General features: G+C 36.1%; 1 protein-coding gene across 2 annotated transcripts in view; it reads right to left on the reverse strand.

Annotated features, from left to right (window-relative positions):
- Positions 1-22,721, reverse strand: part of LOC6584679 (TWiK family of potassium channels protein 9) — a 37,286-nt gene that overhangs the window by 5,309 nt on the left and 9,256 nt on the right. The window lies entirely within an intron of this gene.

Below are 22,721 nucleotides of genomic sequence, written 5' to 3' on the forward strand. Positions count from 1 at the left end.
ATTTAATAAGCTCTAAACAGATCGAAATGTTCTTCTCTCTTTATGGTTTCATATGCTTAGTCTGGTGATTGATATAATTAATAAGAATGTAGATATCTGTCGAACCCAACCAATCAGCAGTAATTCAATAAATTCAATTTTGAAATTTTAAGTGTTAATGCTCCGTCATCTTGTAGAGAAGCGTTACAGGTATTTCTAAGACTATGAAGCAGAATCGAAGACATTTTTATAGTATACAATTTGTGGTCTATCTATAGTTGTTGTCAGCTATCGACAGTATAGATAATAAATATAGTTATGTATATAATATTTTATCCCAAATGGAAGCAAATACAATTTGTTTATTATGAAGGGCATTTTAACAGAAGAAATCATACAACAATCTAAGCTACACTCATAAGATTGAGGTACAGCTATCTATGCTACACTGACTGTCACTTCTGAAGCCAAGGTATTTAATTTAAAATTCCCATCAGCTAGGAACATTCCTTTGAACAACATCTTTTCTCCTCTTATAATATATAAACTGACTCTGTTGCCATTGCATCCCATGACGTATAATTGGAGCAAAGGCTACAAGTTGTTGGTTAGTTTTGTGGGCCTCGATCGGGAATAAATGTAAATTCCATGTTCCTTCCAATACATATAAAAATTAATTCTACCAGAAAAAAAAACAAGCGAGAGTGCTTTAGACCAGACTGCTCGGCTGCGAGATCCCTTGAACTTTTCGAGGATATGATATTCCAAAAATTATTTTTTTCTTTCATTCTGCATTCACAAAAAAAAAACAGCACTTACACCCACACATGTGAGAGCACGACCTCTCAGGTACCAAAAATAAAATAGAAACTAAAATTGTATAAAATAACAAGAGTCTCTCATTCTTATGTACGAGATATGATTTTATAGCTAATTATACCTGAAACCATTGAAAATGAGAGATCAGGTTCTAACGTTTTTTAGTCTTATAATCGATAACACTAAAGTTAGAAAAGTTATCGATTTTTTATATGATACTACATCTGCGCCTGCTATATAGGAAGCCACAAAACAAATTTCAGGTTTCTAGCTCTTCTAAGTGCTGAGATTGACGCGCTCATACAAACGGACAGATATAATGACAGTGCTAAATCGATTCAGCTCATGGCCCTGATCAAGAATATATATATATATATAATATATATATATATATACTTAATGGGATCTGACCCGCCTCCTTGAGCATAGTACATGCATTTTAAGATAACCTATAATCCTGATTTCATGTAAGCAATGTGTTCAGGATATAAAAAGATGATAAAATCATGTTTACTCATAAACCTCAAAGATTTCGAAATACAAATGTCATAAAGTATTTCTTCAAAAAATCTTTTAACATTTTGCAAATTTTTCCACATGTGATATATTGCTATGACTAGGCTGAATCAATTCAAACAAATCTTAATGTTATCCGTCCCAACTTTGCTACAAATATTTAAAAGTTGATATATGAAATACAATTATAGGGTATTTCGTAGCCGGCAATGAAAGTTCAATGGCATTGGCGTTGCAAGCGAGCATCATTAAGTGAAGTAAGTGGCATTTGCAATGGGTTCATTAACTCTCTTGAGTGGAGGGAATCTAATTTTAATGCCAGCTGAGTGAATTAACATGAATAAAACTGTTTATGTGTAACTATAATAATGCTTAAATTATACTGTATATATACTCTATATAACATATAGTATACACTGCAATACAAACTACATATATATACATAGTAATTTGAACAATTCAAGTAAATACTTAGAAATTTTTCGTAATTGCTGCGAACATAAAATATGAATATTTGATGGAGGTTTTTACCTTTATTTGCCAAACAAACAAAGCAAACAAGAAACGAACAACAACAACAAATACAAAACAAAACAAAACAAAATAAAACAAAACATAAAATAAAAAATATGCTTTCAATTTTTTTCGCACATCTTGGCAATAAATTTGTTGAAATGTAGTGCGGGCTCTGCTTGTTTCTTGTTATAAAAATAGTTTTACAAATTGATTTGTGTTTAACTTTCAACAACACCAAAAACAAACAACAGCAACTATTCATATGTGTTTATATGTATTTACGATATGTCTGCCAGTTGTACACACACACACACACACACACACACACATGCATATACATACATACATATAGAAACTAGCTCGCATTTGAAATTCAATTGAAATGTGTCAGCAATTTCTCTTATTCGCGCCGCGCGACTTATATTAAGTGTGCTAAACCCACACCCACTTCCCTTTCAAACTGCCCATGCCCTCCCTCCATCGAGCATCCCCTCTTTGGGGCACTTTGACAGCAGCTGCATCTTTGCATTTTTTTTTCCTTAAGTCAATAGCACTGCACAACAAAATTATGCAAGTCGCACTTTGAAGACTCGCAGACTCCACGTATTTTCGACTTGGCCTTTTTCCATATCACATGAAATTTGTTGAGAAATACAGCTGCTCTATTGATAGGAAAGCCTTAACCAGACCCAAAATATTTGTTTCCATATAGATTTTTATGGAATCGATCGAAATATTATTAACAAAGGTGTTTGGTGGAATGGGTACTACATATATATTATTTATAAAGACTATTTTTTCCAAATTTTATTTATAAAATTATTGCTTTTTTCTCTAAGAAATAATAAAGATTTGTATATACATATGTGGGGAACATAAAAAGTATTCTGTGAATAATTTATAGATGATATCGTTTTCAGTTCTTAATAAGTATATATATAGTATAATATATAGTATATAATAAGTATATACAACTTAAAAAAATTTTTGTTTATTGATTCAACAGCTCAAATAATAATGTTAAAGTTAATCTTGATCAGGAGAACGCCTGAAGAGTTAGAATCTGTATGCAGAAAAGAAGCAAAGTTAATGAAAGTTGAGTTCTTTAAAGAATTCAGGGTATCTCGTAGTCGAGCAGCCTCGAATAGAGTCCACTTAAAGTCACTTATAGAAATCGAAACGTTTGCCAAAATGAAAAGCAGAAAAGTAATTTACCGATTTGAAATGCCATAAGAACTGGTCAAATTTCTAGCTTTGAGAGTCATCTTAAAATGAAAATTAATAAAATTTCATACCGGATTAGAGAGGGAGAAGAGATAGCTTCGAGTTCTGCTATGACATTAGCAATTAAACTTGTCTGTTGCTGCGGATGTCCTTGCCTTCTGGCTTATGATAATATGTGTCACATTTTGCTAGCAGAAATACACATTTGCGTAATTAGCTATGGTTCGCTCGCCCAAATGACGGCGACAACTTGTCCAAGTTTCGAAAAGTTATTCGCACAGATCTATGTTTCTTAAGTGCCAGTCATGGACAAGGAAGGACATGGACACAAGCATGAATATGGACATGAACATGGACAGCAGCACGCAGCGGACAAGGCGTTAAATCAATTTTAGAGCTGCTGACCGGTGCCCGTACCGGCGTATGCGCCATATTTATAACAATTTCTCTGTTGTCACAGAGTTCGGGGCTATTTCTGTGCTTGCGCATAAATTATAATTATTCGAGATTTGTTTTCTTTATGCCCTGCAGTGCATTGAAATGTGAGTCTGTTGTGGACAGGAGCTGTGATTAATTCTACCAAGTGTATATACATATATTTACATATGTATATATTCTTAATCAGGTGATATAACCAAGTCGAACTGAAGTTTTTCATTCATATAGCTTACATCTTTCCAGCTGGAGTCTTCACATTTTGCATTAATTTCTATGTACAAAGTATTTCCTTTGAGTACGACATCTAACACGGTCATTAATCAAGTAAATTATAAAGTTTAGTGCAAATTAGCGCCAATCGTAGGCATTTTCTTCAATAATAAATTCCACAGAGCGTATTCCATTCGAATTTAATAAGAACAATAGAAGAGTTGGACATGTATTTGTCACTTCAAAAGTGGGTATTGTAGTGCTGAGGGTGTTGGAGACGGTGCTGACTATGTTTCATAAAGAATAGGGTATCATGAATTATCAGAGATTATTTTTGCCTAGTAGACATATTTCTACAAGAAAACTCAAGTCGAGACTGCTCGTCTACGAGATCTTCTGAGCGCTGAGCTGAAATTTCTTCGCTTATTTTCTACATACATAAGAGCCAAGAGAGCCATCAGCACTCATGGGCTACAGTGTGGGTTCACTATGGACACTTAATTGTTTAATAACCTTTTATATATTGAGCCCATTGAAAATGGGAAATCAGGCTATCTTGGTTTTGACTATAAGTATGTACGTATGCAGTAGGCAGTTAGAAACACAATGTCCACTCAGAGATGCAGAGTATCTGCTGGCCGTGCACATCCTAATAGAACACTCATAATTGTATTTGTGTCCTCTTTAGATCAGTGTCGCTATGCAAGTTATGTGCGAACGTCTCCATGTTATAGATAAATATATACGCGAGTATATAAACATACATAAATATATAATACATATATACATACATATCTACATATAATCCTTCGCATGCATGTACTTTGCTTATACAAGACTTATCATACCCAGTTGAGGTGAAGCAAATGGCAAATTTATGAGCTCCAAGCAGGGACACGTCGACAGTCCATAATAGCGGCAGTGTCCTTCTTCTTTCTGAATGGACTTAAAGCACTTGTCAGGGCAAGTGTCAGGCCATTTGCACAACATAAATCACAAGCCGCACGCAGTGCTTCGCTATGCGCCACAATTGCCAACAACAGCAAAGTGCTCGGCTGTCTCACCTGGCTATTTACAGCTACTTAGTGGCTTAGCGAACAGGTGGGTTGACTGGCGACTGGCATGTTTAACTGGGCACACACAGTTACCCACCCGTCTACCTGCTTCACTTATGTTGACGAGCTGACGGGGCGTATACTTCATATTGTGTTGTTATTAATTTTCATTTGGCCAAATGAACCGAATGGCTTGTTTTTAATCATAAGCGACAGCAACAACAACAACAACAACAACAGTAACAACAATTATCTGCAAACGCAATTTTTCTTCATTTTCCTTCATTTGGAAAAACCTAAATAGAATCCTGTAAATGCTTTCGCAGCTCTTACTCTTCTAATGATGTGCCGCCCATTTAGCATGCGATTATTCATTTCCGCGGGGCTCAAAGCGCCCAAAAGCGGGCAACACCCAAAATCCGTGTGAGTGTGTATACATGTGTATATGTACATATATGTGTGTGTGCGTGTGTGTGAGATGTTTGCATATTGCTGAAGAGCCACAATTTAGCAGCCACTGATATACACTTCCAATAAAATAATTCATATAGATGAATGCATGTACATATAATACCAACATATATTGGAGCAATATGAAAATGCAGGCGATGGATGGAATTTATTATATGATGTATATGATAAGATGTACTAAATACAGTAGAATCCGGTGATAACGGAGCTCAGGAGACCGTCGTTATACCCGGAAGAAGCTAGAACCGTAAAGTTTCCTCATCAAACTTTTTCTGCGGACCAGAATTTTTGTCATAATAGCCGTACGGACGCTATGATTATACCGTATTATGCAATAAGCAAAACTTATACTTCCTGCACTAATTAACTATTAGAAAAAGCGTAAGAATCTTCTACATTCGCCAGTGCTCGACTAGAAGATCCCCTGAACCATGCAAGGAACTGATATTCCAATCCCTCTGTATCTCTTTTATACACACATACAGAGTCACATACATCCACATACATGCATAAGCATGCGCTAACTGCGCAGCGACTGCGGTTAGGCGGCATTGTGGACCAAATTATGAGAACTTATTTGATGAATAAATCCACTTGTAGTGGACCTATTTTCATTAAACTTTCAAAGCGTGCAGCATATGAAAGCCATATTTACTCCAAATTTGCATTTTATTTGCTATATCTATTACATTTCCTTAATGTGTATTGCTGTCTAGCAAATTTTTTCTAAAGGTCAAAGCGGGAACGTAAGATATTACGTATCTGTTCCTCCAGCTCCGTTTGCACACTTTGTGGCAACGACTCGTTCGCTAATGGTAAGATCTCGCGAAACACATCATACACATCAGTGTGTTCATCTCGCCTTTCCCAGATTTCTCGTGCCTTCTTACGAATCACGTCTTCCCAGCCACATTCCCTAAGAAGCTTAGCCATCAGATCATTTATGTACTTCAATTCGTCGCATTGTAGGATTTCATCGACCTCCCAGGAAATGTTCTTATATCCACAGTCGCAGCCATAAGTTCCGTTATTTCCAACGCTGCTGTCTCCATCGGCGATGCTTCCATCCATGCTGCTTCCATCAGTGGTGCTTCCATTGATTTCGCTTCCATCGGTTGTGCCTATGTCGATGCTGCTTCCATCGGTGTTGCTTTCATCTATGCTGTTATTGTTTTCCATGATTTTATGAATAATTATTTCAAATGATTTATTTTGTACTCATTCACACAATGATACGAAATCTTCGAAGTAATTTTTCCACATCATCTATGATGTATGTGAAATGTCGACGTGATTAGATTTGCTATGTCTTCTGTGCTTCACATATATTTGTTGAAACATTTAAAAACATTAAAACATTTAAAAACATTAAAAAATTGGCTTCTAGTATTAAGTAGGAGTAACAGAAGTTATAAAACATGGATTATATATATAGCAATAATCAAAATATAAAAAATAAGCTAGATTTTATAATTTTATATGTGATTTTTAAAACAGGAATAGCTATCGATTTTTTTAAACAAACTCGATCTGCGCGTGTAACACACGGACTTAGCCAAAATAATTTACAGTCTTCAACTCTTATATGTTCTGAGATCGACGCGTGCAAACATACAGACTCGACTAAGATATCATCTGAACCCTTGAAGAACAAACATTGAAAATTTTGCTTCGCTTATTTTCTGCATACGCAACAAACAGCATACATATGCACACACATACATACGCAAGCATGCATAAGCACCCGCTCTGCTAACTGTGCACTTGGCGCAGTGACTGCGCTTGGGTTGCCATTTGGAAATTGATAGCTTCTCTTGTAGATGGTCATTCGTAGTCAAACATTCAAAATGGAATAATGACATTGCTATGTCTATATTCGCTAAGCCACTAGTTTATAATATTTGAGCTACGTGATACGCGAATTCGGAGGCACAAAGAATAATATTTTGTAAAACAAAATTTTTTTTAACTGTAACAGTAGACACTATCTTAATATTGTTTTCACTTCGGGGCATTCGCACAAGTAGTTTGTGTATTTCGATACATTTAATGCTAAGGAAAGTGAATAGTTGCCTCGCAGCTAGAAATCTGTATAAAGTTATATAATGATAATATATTCAAAAGTCATTGGAAAGGAGACTTACGGTTATAATACCCTACGAATAGATGCCTATGAAGAATATATGTATATGGAACGAGAGCAGCAAGAACATTTAAGCTTATGAGTCACAAAAGGGCAAATGAACCGTTTAGGGTATGTGCTAGTCGAGCACATGCGATTCGAGCATTTTTGTTGTTTATTACAAATTAGTTCCGGGTGTTGTTGACCTTCTGGGCGAGCTAGTGCCGTTGTCAATAGTTGAGCGGTCCTTGGCCGCAAGACATAACAAATCGCGACCTTCGCTGGTCGCAAACTGAGATGAGTTTTTGGGCCTGGGTGGAGCTTTTGGCCCACTGTAGGTCTGAGTCTGGATCTCGGTCCCTGGCCGAGTGAAACTTTATCGGGTCGCCTGCCAAAACGGAAGCGCGGTGAAAATGCGAAAATTATTAGCTCCGTCCGGAGGGCGCCACGAAATGGCTTCGCTTTAATCATGCCTATAGAAATATTTGTTCATGGCTTTTACTTTTTTTTACTTTTGTATTCCTTAGCCTTTTCGGCTGGTTGCTAATAGCTCTTGCCTTTGCTTTATAAAAATTATTTTTTATTGAATTTAATGATTCTATATCAATCATTCGCTAGTTTGCTCTGGATACTCTGTTTTATCAATATCTATTGATATTTTCCACTATATTTTTGAATATTCAGGAAGAGTAAAGTTTGAAGATTTTATTACTATTTTTGTGTATAGTTATTATTTATTTTATTATTTTTCTCAATATCTATTGATATTTTCCACAATATTTGTGAATATTCAACAGGAGTAAAATTTGGAGATAATCTGATTATCATTATTAATTTGCCTTAATTTTGTATTCTAGATTTAGAGTACACTTTACTATTATTATATACTATAATGTTTATTCTATATGGAAATGCATTAAAATCCAGGGTATCTTTAAGTTGCGCAGTTTTGTCTCGAGTAAAACTCATATTATAATCTTCAACAGAAAATCCAGAAATTACATAAGATTTATTCCACTGAACTGACTTTGGACAAGACAGAGTATTTGGTAGTCGGATACTCCTAATTAGAGCACAATTCTCAATCAATACTTCAATGGAAAATCCTTAAAGTACACAAGATTTTCTCTATCAAATTGACTCCATGCAAGAAAGGAGCATTTTCTATAAAAAATTCCACTCTTAAATAGAGTATATTCTATTCGATCATACCTATTAATATCAGAATTATGTACCTGATTGATAATTTGATCACTTCAATTAAATCACATAATATCTACTAATGAATTGATTTGACAACAACATTAAATTCAAGTATAGGGCATAATCTAGTCGATCAGTTTGTGCATTGCAAATGTCTAGTGCAATAAAACATAAAACTTGAAGTTGAATGTTAATTACATTTGAGTGAGAGCTGTGCATATATTGCTTTTGTTGTCGTTGTTGTTAGTCAGTCAGCTTTGTTTATACAGAATACAAGCATTTTCATTTTCATTTTCATTTTAAATTCACCCCATTTTCCCATTCTCCGATTTTCCATTTGCCATATTGATGCGCTTTTCACGAGGCGTCGGGTCGTGCGCCCGTCTAGCAGCGGGGCGTTTTTATTATATGGCTACAAATTTTCATGTACTTGAACTTTGTTGTTCTTGCATTGGCCGTTGTTGAATTTATGATTTCATAAGCTTATGATTTGATACCAAATTAGATATAAATTTATTATTATGGCTGTTGCTGCCTTTGCCGCTGCCTCTGCCATTGCCTCTGCCGCTTGTTGTGGTTGTTGATGCTGCTATACATAAATCGCTGCCAGCTCATTAAATCTAAGAGGTGCTTTGTCTTATTTATTAACAATTAGAGAATCGTGCGATTTTGCCAAGCTTTCCACTGCAAAATATGCAAAGATGTTCGCCTTGAACACCCAAAAGCCCAGCCAAAGCGTCCAGACTGCGATGCTCTTTGGCATGTTCACCAAGTGGAACAGTATATTGGCCTTTGGTGTAATACTCGTTGGACTTTAGCTGGAGAGATTTATGAATTAGCATCTCAAATATAATATCTAAACTTATTAGGGTACTAAATTCGAATCAAAAACATGTAAGGGTGCTCCAATCGAGACTGCTCGACTAGAAAATCCCCTAAATTATAGGAATATATGTTGCTGGGCTTAGAGAAAATGAATTTATCGATTTGTAAGTATAATAAGGACTTAGGACAAGCAGTCGGCAATAAATGATAAACTCGTACTGCTTATACATTAATGCAGTGGCAAATATTTACAATATTTTCAGTCTCCATCTTTTGCGGTTTACAAGATCAGCGAGATCACCTGGACAGTCGTACGACTTTGTACGATTTGTCGTCCCCATTCAGAGATTTCATGAAGGCTGTTATTTATTTCCCACATTTTGTTTGCTATATCTATTACATCTCGTTAATCTGTATTGCTGTCTAGCAAAACGTTAAAGCGCGAGCGCAAGATATTACGTATCTGTTCCTCCAGCTCTGTTTGCACACTTTGTGGCAACGACTCGTTCGCTAATGGTAAGATCTCGCGAAACACATCATACACATCAGTGTCTTCATCTCGCCTTTCCCAAATTTCTCGTGCCTTCTTACGAATCACGTCTTCCCAGCCACATTCCCTAAGAAGCTTAGCCATCAGATCATTTATGTACTTCAATTCGTCGCATTGTAGGATTTCATCGACCTCCCAGGAAATATTCTTATATCCACAGTCGCAGCCATAAGTTCCGTTATTTCCAACGCTGCTGTCTCCATCGGCGATGCTTCCATCCATGCTGCTTCCATCAGTGGTGCTTCCATCGATTTCGCTTCCATCGGTGTTGCTTTCATCTATGCTGTTATTGTTTTCCATGATTTTATGAATAATTATTTCAAATGATTTATTTTGTACTCATTCACACAATGATACGAAAGCATCGAAGTAATTTTTCCACATCATCTATGATGTATGTGAAATGTCGACGTGATTAGATTTGCTATGCCTTCTGTGTTTCACTTCCATCTTTAATAAAATGTTCAGCTTGTATCATGTTGTACCCAGCTAACAAACTTGCTCAATAAATACGTGGAACAATCTAATACAATAGACTTAATTATTAAACTAAAAACAATCTATTTATGTATTACGAGTGGGGATGATCGATTACATTTGTTTATATTTTGCATATTGCATAGACTTTAATTAGATTAACCCAATAGAAAACCACCTTCTGATTCCTCCACATAGATTGCGAAAGGTAAACTGAGGTATCTACGATCATCCTCAAAGAACAAAAGAAATACTTTTGAGCTGTGAGAAGTGGAATCTCAATCAGCAATATCTTATCCAATGTCACCTCCTTCATATATTTCTATGTACATATATATAAATGTATATCCGCAGACTCATAATCGCATTTCATTTGCACACAATTTGGGACACTTTCCAGTCAAGTTCTGTTTGTGGGCCACCTCCTGCTACAGTTGAAGTGTTGCCAAAGCCCATTAAATTATAAATAAACGAGTTTATCTCTCATTTTTATGGCCACTCGCAGCAGCAGCATCAACGGCGCAGCACATTTTCCATATATTCGCACTTGGCACAGATATATAGGGCTGCACACATGTATTTATGCACCAACCTGGCCAAGGCCTCACAGAAGGAAGGTGCCCCATATCTGAGGGCGAAACCCCAAAATAATAAACATAATTATAATGGGCGCGCCCCACCTGCAACCTTACTAATTAACAGATCTATACAGCTATTGTTCTTGTTGTTGTTGTTGTTGTTGTTGTTGTTGATTCGCCTTTTTTTTGTCAGCGCAAGTGATGCCCCCATTAGCCCCACTCCAAAGTGCCATTGTATGTATATTTTATGCAAATACCACGCATAGCCCAAAAAACAATCCCCGAGTCTGGCCTCACTTACCCAACCTAAAGAACATTTAGGTGAGTTTAATACCCTAGGAGTATCCTTACATATGTATATGCTGTGGATTAGTTCGAGTTGTTCATATATCATATAGAATCTATGTATACAGTATACAAATCTGTGTAATTCATTGAAATTTGTCTTGATATGATTTGTCCATATTTTCGTCGATTCAATTTATTTATAATCCACTTTTCTTACTCATTAAACCACTTTGCAATATGTTTCAACAAATATATGTGCAACACAGGAGGCGTAGCAAATCTAATCACGTTGACATTTCACATACATCATAGATGACGTGGAAAAATTACTTTAAAGCTTTCATATCATTGTGTGAATGAGTACAAAATAAATCATTTAAAAAAATAAAAAAAATTATTTATAAAATCATGGAAAAAAATAATAGCATCTATGGAAGCACCACCGATGAAAGCACCACCGATGGCAGCAGCATCAATGGAAGCAACACCGATGGAAGCAGCATCGATGGAAGCAGCATCGGTGAAAGCACCACCGATGGCAGCAGCACCACTGATGGAAGCACCACCGGTGGAAGTACCACCGATGGAAGCACCACCGATGTAAGCAGCTTCGCTGATAGCAGCATCGATGGAAGCAGCACCACTGATGGAAGCAGCACCACTGATGGAAGCAGCATCGATAAAAGCACCACCGATGAAAGCAGCATCGATGGAAGCAGCACCACTGATGGACGCTCTTCCGATGGAAGCAGCAGCGATGGAAATAGCGGAACCAATGGCAGCAACAGTGGATATCAGCCCATGTCCTGGCGAATCGATCAAATCCTACATCGTGACGAATTGAAGTTCATAAACGATCTGTTGGCTAAACTTCTTAGGGATTGTGGCTGGGAAGACGAGGTTCGTAGGAAGGCACAAGAAATTTGGGCAAGGCGCAATCGAAACACTGATGAGTTGGATGTCTTCCTCGAGGTCATACCATTCGCAAACGAATCTGTGCCCCAAAGCGTATACACGGAGCTGCAGGAACACTTGCAAAAGTATTTGCTCTTACGCCTTAGCCTTTAGAAACAAGTTGCTGTCTTTTACTATTGCAAATAAAATTCAATTTTGGTAAATATAGTTTTTATGCACTGCATATGGAAAATTGGATTTAAGGGTATACAGTCGAGTCTCGATAATCCGTAGCCCTCTAAATCGAAAATCGCGATAAATCGAAAAAGTTCTATTCCCTTAAAAGAAATTCGTCCTCAATCATTTTTGAATAATTTGAGTTTCTGTGTAAATCGAGTAAAAAACTGATCCCCTTGCCATTTCGAATCATCGGGATTCTACTATACAAGTTTTTGGAGAATGTATGCTAAAGTTACCATCAAATATTCTGAATTAGGACGACAAATTGAGTCGTTCATCGCGCTAATCTTCTAAATCACATAAGATGGATTGCAACTGTGCTTATCGGAGAATATTTGAAATATCAGTTCGTCGAGGGGTTCAGGGGGTCTCGTAGTCGAGCATTCTCCACTCGAGGTTTTTACTTGTTGTTGTTAAATTAGCTTCAGAATAATTGTCATAAAAATTTGAATAAATGCTTAGGTTTTTACATTAAAAATATTCAAACTTTCCAATCGCAGGTCGCTTCTCATGTTTGTTGATCCTGAGTGCAATATGTAAATAAATACTAATGGCAACTCTTTAATGAAATATGTCTAAAAAGTCTTTGTTTTTGTTTTACTTAGATATACAAAACGTAGATGCACATTTGACATGAATAATGCAAAGATTTGATTCAAAATAGATTATGTATGTGTATTTTAAATCCGATTCCAACGTAATGAGTTGAAAATCAAATAATCTGACAATTTCTAATTCGAGTTAATCAGCAATGGTCTTTACGCATATATTTCGAACAAAAAAAAAAAAATAATAGTAATAATAAAATAAAAATCATTCCCGACTGTGGCTTGGATTTCACAGACAAACTAAATCAAACAAAAACTGTCATTTGCCTGGTCAAATTGAAGACTCAGCAACTGATGCGGGCCCAAAATAAATATAAACACATACTATAATATGGATAATGGAATACACACACTGTAATATCTATTCATAGGGTATGCAAATGGCCAATTTAAGCGATAGAAAGTGTCGAAAATAAAGGACCGGCACTCGACAGAGATCAGGCATGAGACGGCAGCTGTCAAAGGTTGACATTCGCCCATGATGAGCCTCGGATAATGAGCGCAGCGTCCGATAATAAGCAGCTGGACAAACACAGTGAAAGTGTGTCGTTAAATACCCTGTATACAAGAGTTTTCAAATGCGGTACCATAGAAAGGGAGCGTCAAGTTATCATACTGTAATCTTTCTCAATTCATTTAACTAAAAGTACAAAATATTATAGTGAGAGCCAGAGAGACTTCGATTAGTATTAGAGAGCCGCATGAATGCAAAAAAAAAAACAAGAAAGATGTTTGCATTAACAATGCGCAAAATATATTGAGTGACATTGAGGTTAAGTCGAAAAGGACTCATGTGAAAGAGTTCGCTCGTATATAACTCAGTCGAGCAAGAAAGAATTGAAGCAGTATGTTTTATGCTTCCCACTCACTCACTCGAATATCGAATTTTGAATGGACTCTATGTGAGTGAAGGCTAATTAAATATTGACATATACATAGACATTATATATGGTTTTTATTTTTTTATTTTTCAATTTCAAATGCAAAAAAAACGTATAGTATTAATTTTAATATAAAAATTGTAAATGGTAAGTTATAGATTGATAAAATGCCATGATATATGATATATGTAGTATGCACTATTCGACTATTTAGCTAAGTTGTAAAATAAAATACTGCAGCAACTTACTATTTACATACATTTTCTATTTTAATTAATTTATTATTTTGAGATTCGAATCAATATAAAATAAAAGTAAACATAGTAACATTTACTATAATATATTTATTTATTATTTATTTATTTATTAACAAGTTACAATTAATAGAAAATTAAATCTAACTAAAGGCTAAGCACTGGCTCGATATTTATTTATTATAGATTAGAATTAATATAAAATCAAAGTTCAGTTAAAAATTAAGCAATGGCATCCGGAGCCATTTAAATTTATATATTTTATTTTAGTTTGAAGTTGGAAAATAAACGAATACTAATGGGACTCACTGTCTGTGGTATATCATACATATACATATATAGCATCAAACCACATAGATGCAGTTGCAGCGCAAACCAATCACATAAAACTTTTTTTAACAGGGTATCTTCTAGTTGAAGTTAATTCTTTGCGCTGATTTACTCATCTCGCATGTGCTGATGATTTCCCCATAGACTGCGGCTGTCGCCAAGGGAGCTGTTCGCGTTGCTTAGGCTGTCTTTGCGCCCCCTTCTTGTGGTCGATGATGGAAGCCAGCCAGAAGGCAGCTCAATTAAAATGCGTCTTCAATATTGAAATTGAAGCGAATCCCGGTCACAGCTTAGCTTTCACTTTCACTTTCACTTTCATTCTCACTCTTGCTCTCACTCATACTCACTCACTAGTCCCGTTGACCCGTGTCGCGTGTCCTGTCGCACGTGATAGCCATTTGGCCGTGTCACGAAGACATTAAATAAACTCAACTACGATTAAGCGCGATTTGCATGCAACAACAAATAAGTTGCGCGAATCAGGTCAGCCGCATAAAGAACCCAACTAATGAGAGTTTATTTTGACCGATTTAGTCTACATAACTTATAAAGTATGTGTATATGTATATATAAATTTCTTATACAAAATATGTTTGTGTTATTATATGCGAGTACATACATACATATGTACATACATACATATATGCTACGTTTTTACATTTTTATGCGGTAGAAGAAGTTTTTTGTAAAATGTGTAAATGTCTGCGATATTTTACGGGGATATACAATATATATACGCATATTCTATATACCCTAAATACAGTAAAAGGAGGCGTGGCGGGCCACACTTCTACTTCTACTTCTACTTCTACTTCTACTTCTACTTCTACTTCTACTTCTACTTCTACTCTCTCTACTTCTACTTCTACTTCTACTTCTGCTTCTACTTCTCACTTCTACTTCTACTTCTGCTTCTGCTCCACTTCTGCTTCCACTTCTGCTTCTGCTTCCACTCCACTCTGCTTCTACTTCTACTTCTACTTCTGCTTCTACTTCCACTTCTGCTTCCACTTCTACTTCTACTTCCTACTTCCTCACTTCTGCTTCCTACTTCACTTCTACTTCTGCTTCCACTTCTACTTCTACTTCTACTTCTACTTCTACTTCTACTTCTACTTCTACTTCTACTTCTACTTCTACTTCTACTTCTACTTCTACTTCTACTTCTACTTCTACTTCTACTTCTACTTCTCCTTCTACTTCTACTTCTACTTCTACTTCTACTTCTACTTCTACTTCTACTTCTCCTTCTCCTTCTACTTCTACTTCTACTTCTCGCGAGATGCAGAGTATTACTTAGTCTGGTACTCCCGCCTATGCTTTCTAGTCTATGCAAACATTTATATAGTTTTGAGCTGCTTTGCGTTTTTCACAATTTGACGCGTGCAAGCCAAACATGGCAGGTGCCGGAAGGGAGCGGGAGGGGTTAGGGGGCATGCGTAACGGTAGCCAGAGATTGGAGCTGCCAAAAGGATTTCCGCTGGCTTGCGTGCCACATGACATGGCCAAAGAGAAATACGAGTCGACTCAATGTCCAGCTGTTTCGACTCAACGATTTTAATGAGCCGAGCAAATTGAATTATTAAACTGCCAGAAACCAAATAAATAAATAAATTTTTAACAAAAATCACTAAATTACGAATGGGAAAACAACAACAGCAGCAACAAGCCATTTTTGACGCGTATTTATTTCTAACAACAATTTCGGACAGCTAACATATTTGGTTTTAATTATGTGCGCGTGTTTCACAGCTCTTGAGCAGCCCTCGACCCAATGCCAGCGGATGGAGGGGCAGCGGCCGGGGCGTGGCAACATGATAGACAGACTGATTGACATTGTATTGTGAGCAGCTGCCGGATGAGTCTGCCATATCTCATATGGCCAAAGGTGATGCCATCGCATCTACAGCCCCAATGAGAAGCACAAAAATTACAATAGCTTAGCTCATTATTTGGCTAATAGGTAAATTTGGCTGTATTCATATGTTGCTAGCGTGAAGATCATTTCGAATATATATCATCAAATTATTATAATTTTGTCTGCTATACATATGTTAAGATCTAATACCATTTCAAAGAACAAATTCTAGTCAAAAGTTTAGAGAACGTGTTTCGGACTATTTATACTACAGTGTTAGAGTTAGAGAGCGAAAGAGGGGGAGAAAAAGATGAAGAGCGAGCGAGAGAAACAGGGAGAGAAAGGAGGAGAAGAGGGACAGAGAGAAAAAGAGATAGAAAGTAAATAGTTTAAATGAGTTGATCACTTATAAAATAAATAAATATAGCTTCAAAATGGAGTAGGAAAATTCAGATAAATATTTTTACTGTTAAGTACTTCTTTTGAGAAGCATTTCTCATGATTAGAATGTTTGTAATAACCTGATGTAATTCAGATTTTGATTCAATAATATTCATGTGAGTCATTAAGCATAAAGATGCATTGTTATGCAGCATTACAGTAGAATCCGGTTATAACGACTCCGCTTATAACGTTCGTACGGTTTTGGTCCCCAGACAAGCTTATATGAGCAAACTTATACGGCTAGAGAGTCATCCGGGTATACCGACGTCGTTATAACCAGACTCTACTGTAGTTTATTTAGCAATAGGTTTGAAACTAAGATGTATAGATTTATGCGATACGGCTTTGGTCGTAAGGATACACACTATATATAAGCCAATATACTCCATGGCCATTGTTAACAGGAAATGAAATATGCGCGCACATATATCGTAAATATAAAAAACTTGTACACATTTATAATATTTTCAAAATAAATTAATAAATATACATACATATACATATGTATATATTTGAATTGACAGTTTAATCTTTCGTCGTGCTGTTGTTTGATTTATTGCTTTGCTAGTTGAAATCAATCAACGACTTTCATGATTCACGATGTTGCAATGCAAGTCACAGCAGTTTTTACGCTAAGAGTATGTGTATGTGTATGTGTGCGTGTGTGTGTGCGTGTGTGTGTGTGACCTGTGATGAAGTCAAGCGTTGCAGTCATTGCAATGATTGGCATTGGCGTGGTGCCACGTTGCGTATGCGCATTATGCGCATTTAAGTAAGACACTCACACACATTCACACTCACCCACACATTCACTCACACTCACTCACACACTCACTCATGCATGTATATGTATATGTACGCGTATCATCAATCAGCGCGATTTTGACATGCAAAATTCTGCACGCAACTCAACATGGCCAGGACTTTAAGGAACTCAACTAAATGTCCTGCCAACTCCAAATTGAATTGCCAAAGTTGTTTGCGTGTCGAGCAAAACATGAGCCACAGCGAAACCCAACATTCTGCACTAGATCGAATAATGTATATGCTTAGGCATCTATGTATCTGTATGTGGAATCTCAATTGATTCATTGGAAGCTATCAGATTTAGTTCCTAGTTCAATCTGATCGATTGCCATATAGGATGTATGGACTGTTCCTCTACTCTGCACTCATTAGCCGCACTCCACAGCAGATTCGAGTGACCCTGGGCGAGGGTAGTGAAACGCTGAAAACTAACGATTGGTTACTGCAAACAATCAGAGGAACGCCAAGACATGCGAATGGCCTGGCATGTGGCTAAACTGCTGCCCTGTCGCTTTGTGCAAGTCAATCCAGCCAGCCACTCGCCACTCGCCACCAGCTCAACCTCCTGCTCCTGCTACGGCTCCTGCTGGCATATGCATTGCACGCAAACGTTGTTTTCGGTCAAAGCGGTCGTCGTGTTGCCCCATTGCCCCCAAATTGTGGTTCACGTTGTTATTCTGCTTTCCATTTTTTTTTTTTTTTTTTTTTTGCGACTTTTTTGCCACAATTTTCGTAATTGCAGCGCATTTCGGAAAGGTATTTATTTTACAGCATTTTAATTGGACCTTAGCTGAAAGCATTTCTTTGAACAATGTAGAGCACCATTGCTGAATTTAGCTTCACTTGCTATTATCCTTATAGAGCACCATTGTTCCATTTGAAACACGTATAGAGTCTTCACATTTGTTAAAGAAAATCACGTAGGTAAATTCTATTATTATTTATTACTGAGCATATATGTTATTATATAATTATTATGAGAAAATAAAGTAAACATTTGGAAAAATATCTGCATTAACTTATTGTTAATGTCGATAAGTCAAGCACAGTCAATTGTCTGCTTGTATGCCCGTCCACGCGCGACGATCTCAAATGATATATGAGCTAGGGAAATGTTGAAATGTTTTTCTAGTTCCGAGCATTGCACTTTTAGATAGAGTTTGTTTCAAACAACCGATAACTATTCCCGTTTTTTTATTATTATCGATTGAAACCTTTATCGAAAATCAGTAATGAACATATATCTCCTACATCTTTAGAGTTAGCGTTAAGTGAAGATGCATGCATTTTTTATTGAATTTTGAATGCAAATGTTTCAACAAATAAATGTGAAACACAGAAGGCATAGCAAATCTAATCAAACGTCAAAATTTCACATACATCACAGATGATGTGGAAAAATTACTTTTAAACTTGCATAACCTTGTGTGAATGAGTACAAAATAAATCATTTGAAATAATTATTCATAAAAAGAAATCATGGAAAACAGCAACAGCATCAATGAAAGCTACACCGATGGAAGTAGCGACTGTGGATATCAGAGCATTTCCTCGGAAGTCGATGAAATCCCACAACGCGACGAATTGAAGTACATAAATGATCTAATGGCTAAGCTTCTAGGGAATGTGGCTGGGAAGACGTGATTCGTAAGAAGGCACGAGAAATTTGGGAAAGGCGAGATGAAGACACTGATGTGTATGATGTGTTTCGCGAGATCTTACCATTAGCGAACGAGTCATTGCCGCAAAGTGTGCAAACGGAGCTGGAGGAACAGATACGTAATATCCTGCTCTCACGCTTTAACCCTTTGCTAGACAGCAATACAGATTAAGGAGTTGTAATAGATACAGCAGGAGCAGCATACAGGGTTAAATAAATATTTAAATCTGGAATAAACATAGTTTTTATACACTGTACATACATATGTATATTCCGTGTATACCATGAGAAGTACGAGCTTATAGTTCTTGTTCGCATTATCGATAATGATCGATAATTTTATTTCGTTTTTTAAGCGTAACGAGATCTCAGATTTGCTGTGTAGAGCCAAAGAATTTGTAGATTTTCAATAGCACGCCTTTTTCGCACCTAAAAATCTATTTCAAAGACTTGTGGCTTGGCAAATACATATTTGATTCATAGTTGAATTTTACTATTACGTTTTGAAAGGATGCATTCGTATGTATATTTCGTATATTTGTGACTAAAATGATATCAGTTCTCTGCAGGGTACAGGGTACCTGCTAGTCGACTAGAGCACGCTTACCTATTTTTCTATCAATTTCGAATAAATTTAACTGGTTTTGAAAGACTGATCTAACTTGTTTCATATCCATTTAATTTATCTTATTTTGCACATATTTTGTGTATTTTATTATTATTATTATTATTAATGTGGACTTTAATGTTTGTTATAAATTACCAATTCAAATTTCAATTATGCTAATACTAAGTGCCAACAATTGCTAAGTGCCAACAATTGCTCGTACTACAGCGGCTAACAACAGTAGCATTAATACAAAAAAAAAAAATAATAATAATAATATATATATAAATATATATATACATATATATATATAAACGACGACCTTGACACGCCAACTCTCCATAAACTTTTGTGCTTTGGCTTTGAATTTACTCGAATCTGGATTTTAGTTTCTCTTGAAAGAAGCGTGTATGCGTGCGTGTAAGTGTGAATGTCTATGTGTGTGTGTGGGTGTAATACGTTCGATAAATAAATAAATCATATAAACAAATTGCGAGCACACATTTCGTAGTTTATTATTTTATAATAAATTGCGAGAATTATTAATGCGAGTTTTGAATAGATCGTTTATTTTGACCCGCGCATCGCAAATAGCAACAACAACTACAAAAGTTTACAAATTATTTTTGATTTCGCTTTATTCGCTGAGGGAACAGAAAGTACAAATTAAATCGAAAAGCCAGCCAAAAATCGAATGGAACAAAGCAAACATCTGCAGAATTCTTCCAAAATTTATTTGCTCGCTGGCTAAAGAGAACAACAACAACAACAACAACAACAGCAACAATAATAACAACAACAATAATGACAACAACAACTACCTAGACGTAAAATATGTTAAATAATTTTACGATATTTGGTTTTTTTTTTTTTTTTTGGTTTGCCGTGAGCTGCGTTAAAAATTACTCATACGCCGCATTGGACAAGCGACGGCTGCCGTAAACTGAAACATTGCGGCCAACAACAAAGTGCGGCGAGCCACAAAAGCAGAGCAACACAAAAAATATAAGGAAGAAGGAGAACAACCAACGGTAAAACAGCAAACAGAGCAAAGAGTAAAGAGTAGAGAGAACGGCTGTTGCTATTGTTGCATCGTCCGTTTCATCTGTTCGCGGTTTTTATTTTTATTTTTTTTTTTTCTCTTTATTTTGCATATGAGCCTTGGCTAAAAGATCTGCCATGGCCTTTATCTTGCCATGGACAATGACAGCTGGCAAAAGGTAGGAAAGCAAACAACACCGCAAGGTAAATACACACACACACACAGACACACATACAGACAGTCTGTGTATGTGTGCTTGTGCAAATGGAAGTCGTTCAATTTGCATTGGAATTGTTGGAGCTGCCACAAATTGTGGCACGAACACTTACGCTTCAAGCGCAAGTTTTCGATTTGCCAACTCCATCACAATGAAGCCATTTACAGTTAGCTCTCCAAGACGAATTTCTAGTGCTAAGTAACAAATAGATGTATATCAAAATAATCGATATATGCATACATTTATTATTAACAGGCAGCAGGAGGCGTGGCAAACCCCATAAAATACATATATATATTCTTAATCAGGGCGACGAATTGACGCGTCTATCTGTCCGTCCATCCGTCGATATTCATGAGTATTCCCGTATTTGTATTATTTATCAAAAAGCTTATCGGAAACCAGCTGTAAAATTAGATCTCCTACATCGGTAGAGCTAAAATATTTAATAAAGATTCAAGCTAATTTTATTGAGTTTCGATAATCGTTATAACCCAACTTTTACAACTTTTGTTGCTTCTATTTCAATACTGGAAACTAGTTTGAAAAAAAGATGTTTCATCAAATATGTGTAAAACAGAGAAAGCATAGCAAAACTAATCACGTAAACATTTCACATTTATCGTAAATAATGTTGAAACATTACTCTGAAACTTTCATAATACAAAATAAATAATATAAAAAATAAAAAAAAAATGTAATATATATTATATTATATTATATATTGTATTAAAGTCGTGGAAAACACCAACAGCACCAATGAAAATAAGAGCAGCAATGCAAATAGCTACAATGAAACCAGCAGCATGATCTGCATCGAATCCTAAAGCCCGACGATTTAAGTATGCATGATCTGTTGAGTGAACTACTTATTTAATACGGCTGAAATGCAGATTCGTAAAATAGTAATAATAATAATAATAGAAAATTTAAAAAACGAGACATCGACTTTGATTTAGATGATTTCATCAGCGAGATCTTGCCATTAGTTTTTATGCACTGCATACTGAAAGTTTGGTTGACTTTTACAGATCTTGTAAATCACAAAAGATGGAGACTGGAAACTGTAAGTATTTCTTACGATATTGCCGATAGCTTATCCTATGTCGGCATTATCCTTACAAATTGGTAAGTTGATTTCTTTTTAAGCGTAGGTATAGTTCTATAATACGTAGGTATAGTTCTATAATACCAATTCATAACGGTAAAGCAATTAAGTGTGAAGTTGGCTGCGACAAAATTTAATAAGATCAGCTGATTTTATTAAACGAAATTACTTAGGGAACGACTTAATAGATAACTAAGTACGATATCCTACAATATGCTCCATTCATATCTTGTTAAGCATGTTTATAGGTCAAGCATAGAGAGAACTTCATGCTCTATACTATTTGGCACAAAGAGATCAATGCAAGACTTAAGAAGGGCAAAGCAATTAGTGCAGCAAGTGAAGAGCGGCTGATTGTCGAATGCCATATTCTGATTCTCATTACAGGCGAGAAATGTGCACAGTTAAGAGGCCAATGATCCGTATAATTTCGCAGACATCTCATGAAATTTTCTGGGCCGACGCGAGGCGAGAGGCAAAAGATTTCATTTCGTCTATTT

The sequence above is a fragment of the Drosophila mojavensis genome, unplaced genomic scaffold, assembly GCF_018153725.1.
Source record: "Drosophila mojavensis isolate 15081-1352.22 unplaced genomic scaffold, ASM1815372v1 contig_136, whole genome shotgun sequence".
Taxonomy (NCBI): domain Eukaryota; kingdom Metazoa; phylum Arthropoda; class Insecta; order Diptera; family Drosophilidae; genus Drosophila; species Drosophila mojavensis.